The sequence below is a fragment of the Pleuronectes platessa genome, chromosome 16, assembly GCF_947347685.1.
Source record: "Pleuronectes platessa chromosome 16, fPlePla1.1, whole genome shotgun sequence".
In the NCBI taxonomy this organism is placed as follows: Eukaryota; Metazoa; Chordata; class Actinopteri; order Pleuronectiformes; family Pleuronectidae; genus Pleuronectes; species Pleuronectes platessa.
In genome coordinates this window covers 23,315,317-23,323,656 of record NC_070641.1, presented here as the reverse complement: position 1 = coordinate 23,323,656, position 8,340 = coordinate 23,315,317, and positions in this window count along the sequence as shown.

Here is an 8,340-nt window from a genome sequence, read left to right as displayed (position 1 = left end):
GAGGGGGGAGAGCCAGCAGGGGTGTGGGGGTTGGAGGGGCAGGGATGGGAAGGGGAAATGGGGTGGGTTAGGTTATATGGGGTGGGGGGGGGTTACATGCTTAAAGTACACAACATTGAGGCGGTGTGCAGGAAGGTCAGACGTGGATTATCAGAGGTCGGGGGGGGGGGGGGGGGGGGGGGAGGGAATGTGTGGAAGAATTATAAAATCCACGTGAATTCCAATGGAATGTGTGGGTTTGTCTAGGGGAGATCTATAATTTGATTTTAGACGCGCTTTGTGAACATTAGGGGAGGGGGTGGGGGGGGGGGGGGGGGGGGGGTCAGAGTGCGTGCTTGTGTCTGCGTGTGTGTGAGTGTGCGTCTGTTCCTGTGCAGACGGATGTGATACAGTAACGCCGGGAAAAAATGTAATCAACATTTTTTTTTTGTTTGTTTTTTTTTTGTTGCATTCTCTAAGTTTTGTTTTTGCTGTAGCCGGATTGTATGGAAGCACATTCTACCTGCTGCACGTCTACGACAACATTATCAGTGTGTGTAACCTGCTTGTGTGTGTGTGTGTGTGTGTGTGTGTGCCTCTGTTAGCCTCGTGTACGTAACGTCCGAGGCTGCAGTGGAGCGCCGCCCTCGCCGTGATGTCGCTGTGCGTCTGTTCGGGGGCGAGAGAAGGAAACTGACAAAACGGCGAATCGGGATCCTCCGCCCACTTTGTCCCGCCCCCCCCCTCGTCTGTTCTCAGCCAATCAGAAGCCCTGCAAATGCTGTGCCTGCCTGTTTCGGTTACTCAAATGTGTGGAACTATTTTGTCTATGCTGATCGCTTCTGGTGCTAATTAACACTAACGCCCACTTTCTGCTATTCTGCTTTAATGACGCAGTAGAAGGACGTTTAGGTTTTATTCCTCGTAGACGCATCTAAAAATGAATTAGAAATTTAACGGTGGTGGGAATGATCTCGGAGTTTCCTGATTTAAAACAGAAAATATATTTTCCCCAGTTTCACCAAAACGTTTGACTCAACAGCTCGCTCTCTTTAACTGTTGGTTTTGGTTTGGAAACGTTTCTTTGCATCAATCAACTATAAAACCACATTTATCTTCTGAGATGAATTCTTCTCTTTGGAGTCTGTGAAGAGGAGTAAATCATCTGCATGTGCATCGATCAGTGTCACGATTGATTCCCTCTTTTCTGGTCAAGTATTATTAACACGTCCTAAGAGATTTCCTCCCCCCCTACCTTCTGCCACCGGGTCTGGAGAAGTATTTGCTTTGTAACGCATCTTTCAGACATGAAGACAAATCAACTTAAGGGAAACAACGGAACCAAATCGATCTGTATTTTTTTTTTTCTGTCAGATAAAACTGTACCTTCATCTTTCTAACCTGAGGCAAGTTGTATTTTAAACCTTTTCATTTGAGTCTAAGTTCTGATAAAGCTTAGATTGAATTCTGAATAAAAGAAAAATGACAGTAAATTAACTTCTCTGTGACTGTCCACATTTTCATTTTCAACTTAAAATTATGTTTTGTTATAAACGTTGGAGCCGGAGATGGATAATCAGCTGCATGGATGGATCAGTGAGAACGGAGCCAGCCGCCTCTCTACAGAAATACTTATAATTATAATGTGGAATCAAACAAATGAGCACAGACGTGGAAAAAGAAACAACCCTGAATAGAGACAGAAATTAAAGAGCTGATTACTGGATTCATATTTTTACTCCAGGTCTGAATGTTCCACCTCTTAAACTCAAAACCTCTGAACCAACCTCGGTGTCGTGTTTCTAACTCTCGACTTCTCACTCGTGGGCGACGCCTCCTTTCTGCACATCGAGGTTCATCTACACACAACACAACGATTGAGACGACTGCTCTGTCCAAAAGTCACAACGTGTCCTCGACAAATCTCTGTATGACGAAGCTTGTGTTGCTCACTGCTGCCTGGATGTGAGGGGGGGGGGACAAAGTGCAGTGTGATTGTGTTTGAGTGACGGCAGCTCTACTGTCCGACAGCATCAACATGATCTTAGACTGTGCTACATTAAATATCAGCAGTCGTTCATGCCTGTGACTCTTTGTGCCTCTTCATCACACTCTTCATCGCTCTTCATCACACTTTCAAACACTCTTCATCACACTTTCAAACACTCACCTGCTCAGGAAGAACCTCAGAGGTGTGACAGCTCAGATCCACTGAATATCACATGTTTGTTTACTCTTCTATTCTTAGTTAATTGAGCCAAGAAACACTAATTGCATCATTAAATCCAGTTACATGTATAACCACTGACTAAGATTTTTTTTATCAATAAATAAATCCCAAAAAAATTTGACATTTCATATATATTCAGAAAGAAAGTTGTTAAAATCTAAATATTAAATGAATTTTGTATATTAGACAAATATTTATTGAGAGACATTTAACATGTAACATTAGTATTTAGCTTTATGCATTTAGATGTAACATTAGGTTTAACTTTAATATTTATTTTAACATGGACATTTTGTTACAAATAAAAACTTCACAAATGAATCTTCAGTTTTCTGAGATGAATGTTAAAGGTACAGTGTGGGATCTAGTGGCATCTAGTGGTGAAGCTGAAAACTGCAACTACTTCAATACCACAGAACCCCTTTAAATCCTATCACTGGACCTTTGAGACAGGTTCGAACCTTTATTCATTTATATCCATATATATCTATACATATTTAATAATTTTATGTATTGACAAAGTACTTTAACACTTTGTAGTACTTGTGAAAAATTCTACTCCACATTTCAGTGGAAAATGTATAATTTTAACTTTTTCGAAAAGACACAACTTGTGTAAACATATTAAGTCTAATGCACCGTGAGTGTTTTTCTCTTTTTCAAACCACTGAGAATGTTGTGACCTGAGATCTATAACAATATGGTCTCCACACAGGTTTGAATCATGATTTCATGTTTCTCCTTCATCAGGATGGAAATGACTTCTTACCTGTGATCAAAGTGTTTGATCCCGTAGAGCGTCACAGGAATAATCACATAGACAGGATACAGTCAAGAACATCCTTTTATTCAATCAAGTAAAGGTGTTGCTCTCTTCAAACTGTGTTTTTAATCATTATTATGGAAAAGAAACTGTAATTAACACATGCATTTCACCAGGGGCTCTGGGAGGTGTGTCTGAGGAGGAGGAGGAGGAGGAGGAGGAGGAGGGCGGGAGCTCGCTTGGGAGACGAAGGGCTGAGGCCGACCGGGGGCCTCGGTCTCCTCGAGGGTCAACTGGGCCCCACACATCCTACACAACTCATCCTACACAACGCATCCTACACAACGCATCCTACACAACGTGTTAACAACAAACCAAGGAAACGAAAGAGAAATAAAGGGCGGACGGTTCTGCCACTGGGTCGGACTGGGCTCGGCCCACTCTAACCACTAACTCTGATATGGCTTCTCAACTGTGGCGCGTTCACTGGTCAGGGCTGGATTGATAATACTGCTGCTGGCTTCATTTTGATTGATGGAGAAGAAATATTACATATACTTTTCGCAGGACATTTCAATTTAAAGGTGCTTCCTCTACAAGTCACCAGTGGAACCATGACCCTTTGGTCAATGGTGCTGGATCATGTCTACTGGTTGTGCTGAGCCGCTCAGTCTCCGTGCTGTGGAACCAGTCCGCTGATATAAGGTGCTTCGAGTTATTTTTTCATTTTTAGATTTTTAAATAGCTGGTCTCACTCGACCACTAGAAAGGTGCTTAACTGACGGGCGTCTTCCTGCCGCCTCATAAACGCAGTAACAACGATAAACCAATAAAAAGAAAAAGGCAAAATCCAAATTCAATTATAAAAACATAAATAGATAGAAACACAGGGAACAAACAAGCAGTCCTACAGGTCTCCTCCCTCGCCAACGTCCAACACCAGAGAGTTCCCATGAGCACTCTCTCCCCTCGTACATGTTCTCGCTCCCAGGGATGGGGGGGGGGACACACGTGTGGGCCCCCCCGACCCAGCGGCCCCTGTCCTCAGCACAGCCCAGAGCCCCGTGGTGTAATTTGTTCACTTACATTAGCTGTTGAATGGAGAAGCTGAAGAAGATGGGTATGGTAATACAATGTGAAGCGTACAGACAAGAATAACATGTGAGCTAACTGCATTCTGCTCAGACAAAAAAAATCTTTGCGTATTTGTTGTTTTTGTGTTTTTTTTTGTTGTGTTTTTTTTTTTTTTTTTTTTTTTTTTAAACCCCGCCGTTCGGAGAAAGGGAGAAAAGGAGGGAGGGGGGGGGGGGATGGAGGAGAAGTTTACGCAGCTACAGACTACTCCAGTGTCCAAGAGAGACAGAAGACAAGATACAGAGGAAGAGAAGAAGCAAGACAGAAAATATCTTTTTGTGTTTTTTTTTGTCTTTTTTTTTTCAGCTTTTCTTAATTATTCAACAATAAAAAGAGAAACTAAATCACACCAATTTCCTTTAGTACTATGTATACTGCTTTTTAAAAAGCTCGAAGAAGAAGAAGAGGAGGAGGAGGAGAGATACAGGAGCGTGGAGGAGGGGACTTTTCTTTTTCTTTTTGAAATGGGCACTCAGGATTACAAGATGGAGTCTGTGAACAAAAGGCACTTTTTAGGGACAACCTTTAAGATGCTCTGAGTCTAAAACACTACGTCACCAAACAAATATTTATAGTCATTTACAGCGGGGGGGAGTCGGAGGGGGGGAGGGGTGGCGTTTGTGGGTGTGAGGGGGGGGGGGGGGGGGGGGGGGGCTCACATTCTGAGTTTTCCTTTCCGAGCCAATGGCAGCGTCCCTCTGAGGTCGCCGGTTTCCCGCTCGATGAACCAACCAGACGTGGACACCAAATTTAAGATAGAATAAAAACGTCCCCAGAACTCGTCTTCATCACTCGTGTTGGACACAAGATGAAGACGTCCGGAGGAAGATGGAGTTTTTATCTCTTCACTAGAACTTCCTGTGCTGTGGTGTAAAGGTTGGGGGGGGGAAAATGCCTTTTGTCACAACAACCTTTTCACACATTGAACCCCTCCCCCCTCGGTAAATACAAAAAAAAAAAGGAAATAGAATAATGCATGTTTTTCCTAAAAATTTGCTTTTTATGATAACACTTAATTTGTTTATTATTATTTATGTATAATAGAGATTGAATGTACTTTATTCTTTACGAAAGCACCAGTTTTCATAGTGATATATATTTTACGAGTTGCAAAATTGTTCCTTCAGCCCTCCCACATTTTTTGAAAAAAGCAAATCATGAGAAATTTCTTTAAAAAGTGATATAAGGAGAAAAAAAATAACAATAATAAAACAGAAATTAAAAAACAGTTTTTCCCAAAACCTACTTACAAAGACTGGGATATTTTTTTTTATCGCCATATTTAGAGTCCCAGAGCGCGAGGACTTTAGAAACAAACCAAAAAATAAAGACGTAGAGGGTTTGACCTCTTTTCTCGTGACACCCTCGAACAATCGCTAACAAACGAACAAACACAATTCCTCTACCAAGGCATTGCACATGGCTCAATCAACATACATCATTTAGTTTCAAGAACAATACTTCCCATCAAAACAAAGAGAAAAACAACAAAACCTAATCTGATCCTCTTTTTGTTTAATCCTCGACTACGTTATCGTCCATGTTTCTATTCTTTTCGGTGGATTTTCCTTTTTTCTTTAACGTCACTGAACGTGCGTGTGGGTAAAGAGACTTTAGCATGACTCAGCAGTTTTTGAGATGCCTCCTATGACTGTGCGACGTGCGCCATGCTTCAAAAAATAACTAGACTGCCACAGAGCTTATCTTGCAAATGAAAAAAAAAGTATATATCTATAAATATATATGTGTATTATATATAAAGATGCTTGCGATTATCTAGTGAGCTGTCACCTCCCCTGACATAGATTTTTCACCCTTCACTATAGCTTATATGTGAGAAAAAGAACCTGAATTCATGTTTGACAAATTGCATAATGGGAATACAGAGGCACTTCCATAGATTAGAAAAGAAATCACCTTAGCCACAGTCCCACTCAGCGGAGCTCGTTCTCTCTGTGGAGCTGAGATGTTTCCCTGCAGTGAAGCACGTGGCCAGGCAGTCCAGTTATTTTGTGAGGTCGGATGAATGATTAGAATTCAAAACACGGGAAATAACTTAAATGGGTGTGAATGTGTGCGGGCTCGTGGCGGAACGTGATTCAAAAGCATAAAGGCCTCCTCCTCCTCCGATTGTCTAGATTCAGACTTCCCTTTCGATTCAGTCGGGCGCCGGGGACGTGTTCTAGTCGTGAGTGTGTGTTTCTTTACGAGTGTGTGTTTGGGGGGAAAGTGGCGCTCTGTGCTCTCACACGCCAGCGACACACGTGTGCACTGACCTGGAATACTAACGTGGTGGGCGACCTCACGGAAAATAACAAACTCACAATGTTGGCTGGCATGATTGTTTTAGTGCAGTTTTGATCTTTAAGGGCTCATCGACTCTTGGGGGGGGAATGGGGTAGGGGGAGAGTGCTGGTGTGTTGTGTTGGGGGGGGGGGGTACCCTAGCATCCCAAATCCTTTAAACCTGACCCTGTGCACCTGAAGGAAACAAAAAAAAAAGGGGGGGGGGGGGGGGGGGGGGGGACCCCTCTGGGAAAGGAACAGCCGGATATGTCACATATTTCATTTTGCTCCTCAGTGTGGCTCGCGCTGCTCTTGGAGCCGCGGCCCGTCTGGGAGTGTAAACAACAGGGTAAACTTTAGGGAGACAGAAAGAAGAGCTACTCTCTCTCTTTTCACTCTGGGTCCCGTCTTCAGCAACCTTCCCTTCCTCGGGTTACACCACCACCACCACCACCACCACCACCACCACCAGCACCATCACCACCAGCACCAGCACCGGGCAGCAGCCGGACCTGGACTCCAGCAGAGGGAGCGTTGACCTGTACGGTTCAGCGGGTTAGGCAGAGCGGCCCCGGACGACAGAGCGTCCTGTGATTGTCAGAAACCCGGCAGAGCAGCAAGTGGCGAGCGGGTTCATCTGGCACCGAGAACAGAACCACGTTCAGAGTTTGGCACTTTGGAAAATACGCTAGTTCGATTCCTTTTACTGAAGTAGAGCGACGCCTCTGTTGTGTATCAGCTCGGCACAAAGCCTGGAGACAAAGACAACTACACAACCGTGATGCAGCGTCGCCTGGGAACACGCACACAGACACACACAGCGTTGTGTTTGAGACGTTTACCTCGTAAACTTTAACTGAGTCAAATCTTTTCCCGAATTTTGATAAACTACCAAATGCAAACTTTAAAAAATACTAAATGCAACAACTTTGTGTGTTTTCGGCTGCTCCACCAACTTCTCTCTAACTTCTCAGTATTTCCCAGAATGTCAAACGCCTTCCCATCCCATCGAGCTGAGCTCCCTGTCCTCTCTCTGTGGTTCTCTGTAAGGTGCTGTCATTCAAATATAAAACAGTTTATAAAATAGTACAAATCCAAAAAGGAATAAATTCAAAAAAGAGAACACACAAGAGAACAAAAGTCATTCATCTGCATTACAAGAGGGCAAAGGGGGGGGGGGGGGGGGGGGGGATCATAGCTGCTGTCTAAAGTCCGTCGGTAATGATGTGCAGACACACACACACTGATTCTCAGCACTGTGTGTGTGTGTGTGTTGCTTTTTTGGGGGGATATCTAATCAAATAGGTAGAGAGAGTTCACCGGGATTTGAAGAAAATATGATAACACAACACCACCACCTCTAAATACTACGATCTAAAAGGTGAGACTGGGCAACTGTGTGTGTTTGTGTGTGTGTGCGTTTTCAATTGTACATGCATGCTGTGGTCATGGCACAGATTGTTGTGTGTGTGTTGTGTTGTGTTGTGTTGTGCGGGGACATGTGAGAATGAGCGGAGGCCAGTGATTGGTCGAACTGATCGATGGGGTCGAGGACACGTGAAGGCGTCTTCTACCTTTTCCTCTTTGAAGCTCGGGACAGGCTGGTTCACCTCCCAGGCCTCGTGGGTAAATAGTGCACATCGTTAAGATTAGTGTTAATTGATTCGGCTTCTTGTAGTGCAACCCTTAAATCAAGAAATGTTTTGGCATGGTCTCTCTCTGGTTAGTAGTAAACAGGGGCTAGAGTCAATCGTTCAGAGAGAGAGAGAGAGAGAGAGAGAGAGAGAGAGAGTTAATTGGATTTTGTTTTGGGTGAGGACAGGAGCTCGTTAAGCCCTCGTCTGAAACCTAATCGTCTTTTTTCTTTGACCTGTAGATTCACGGTGGGCGGAGCTTTGTGGGATAAAATGCTGCATCTGGAAAAGTCTTGATTTAGTTGGACAGTGGAA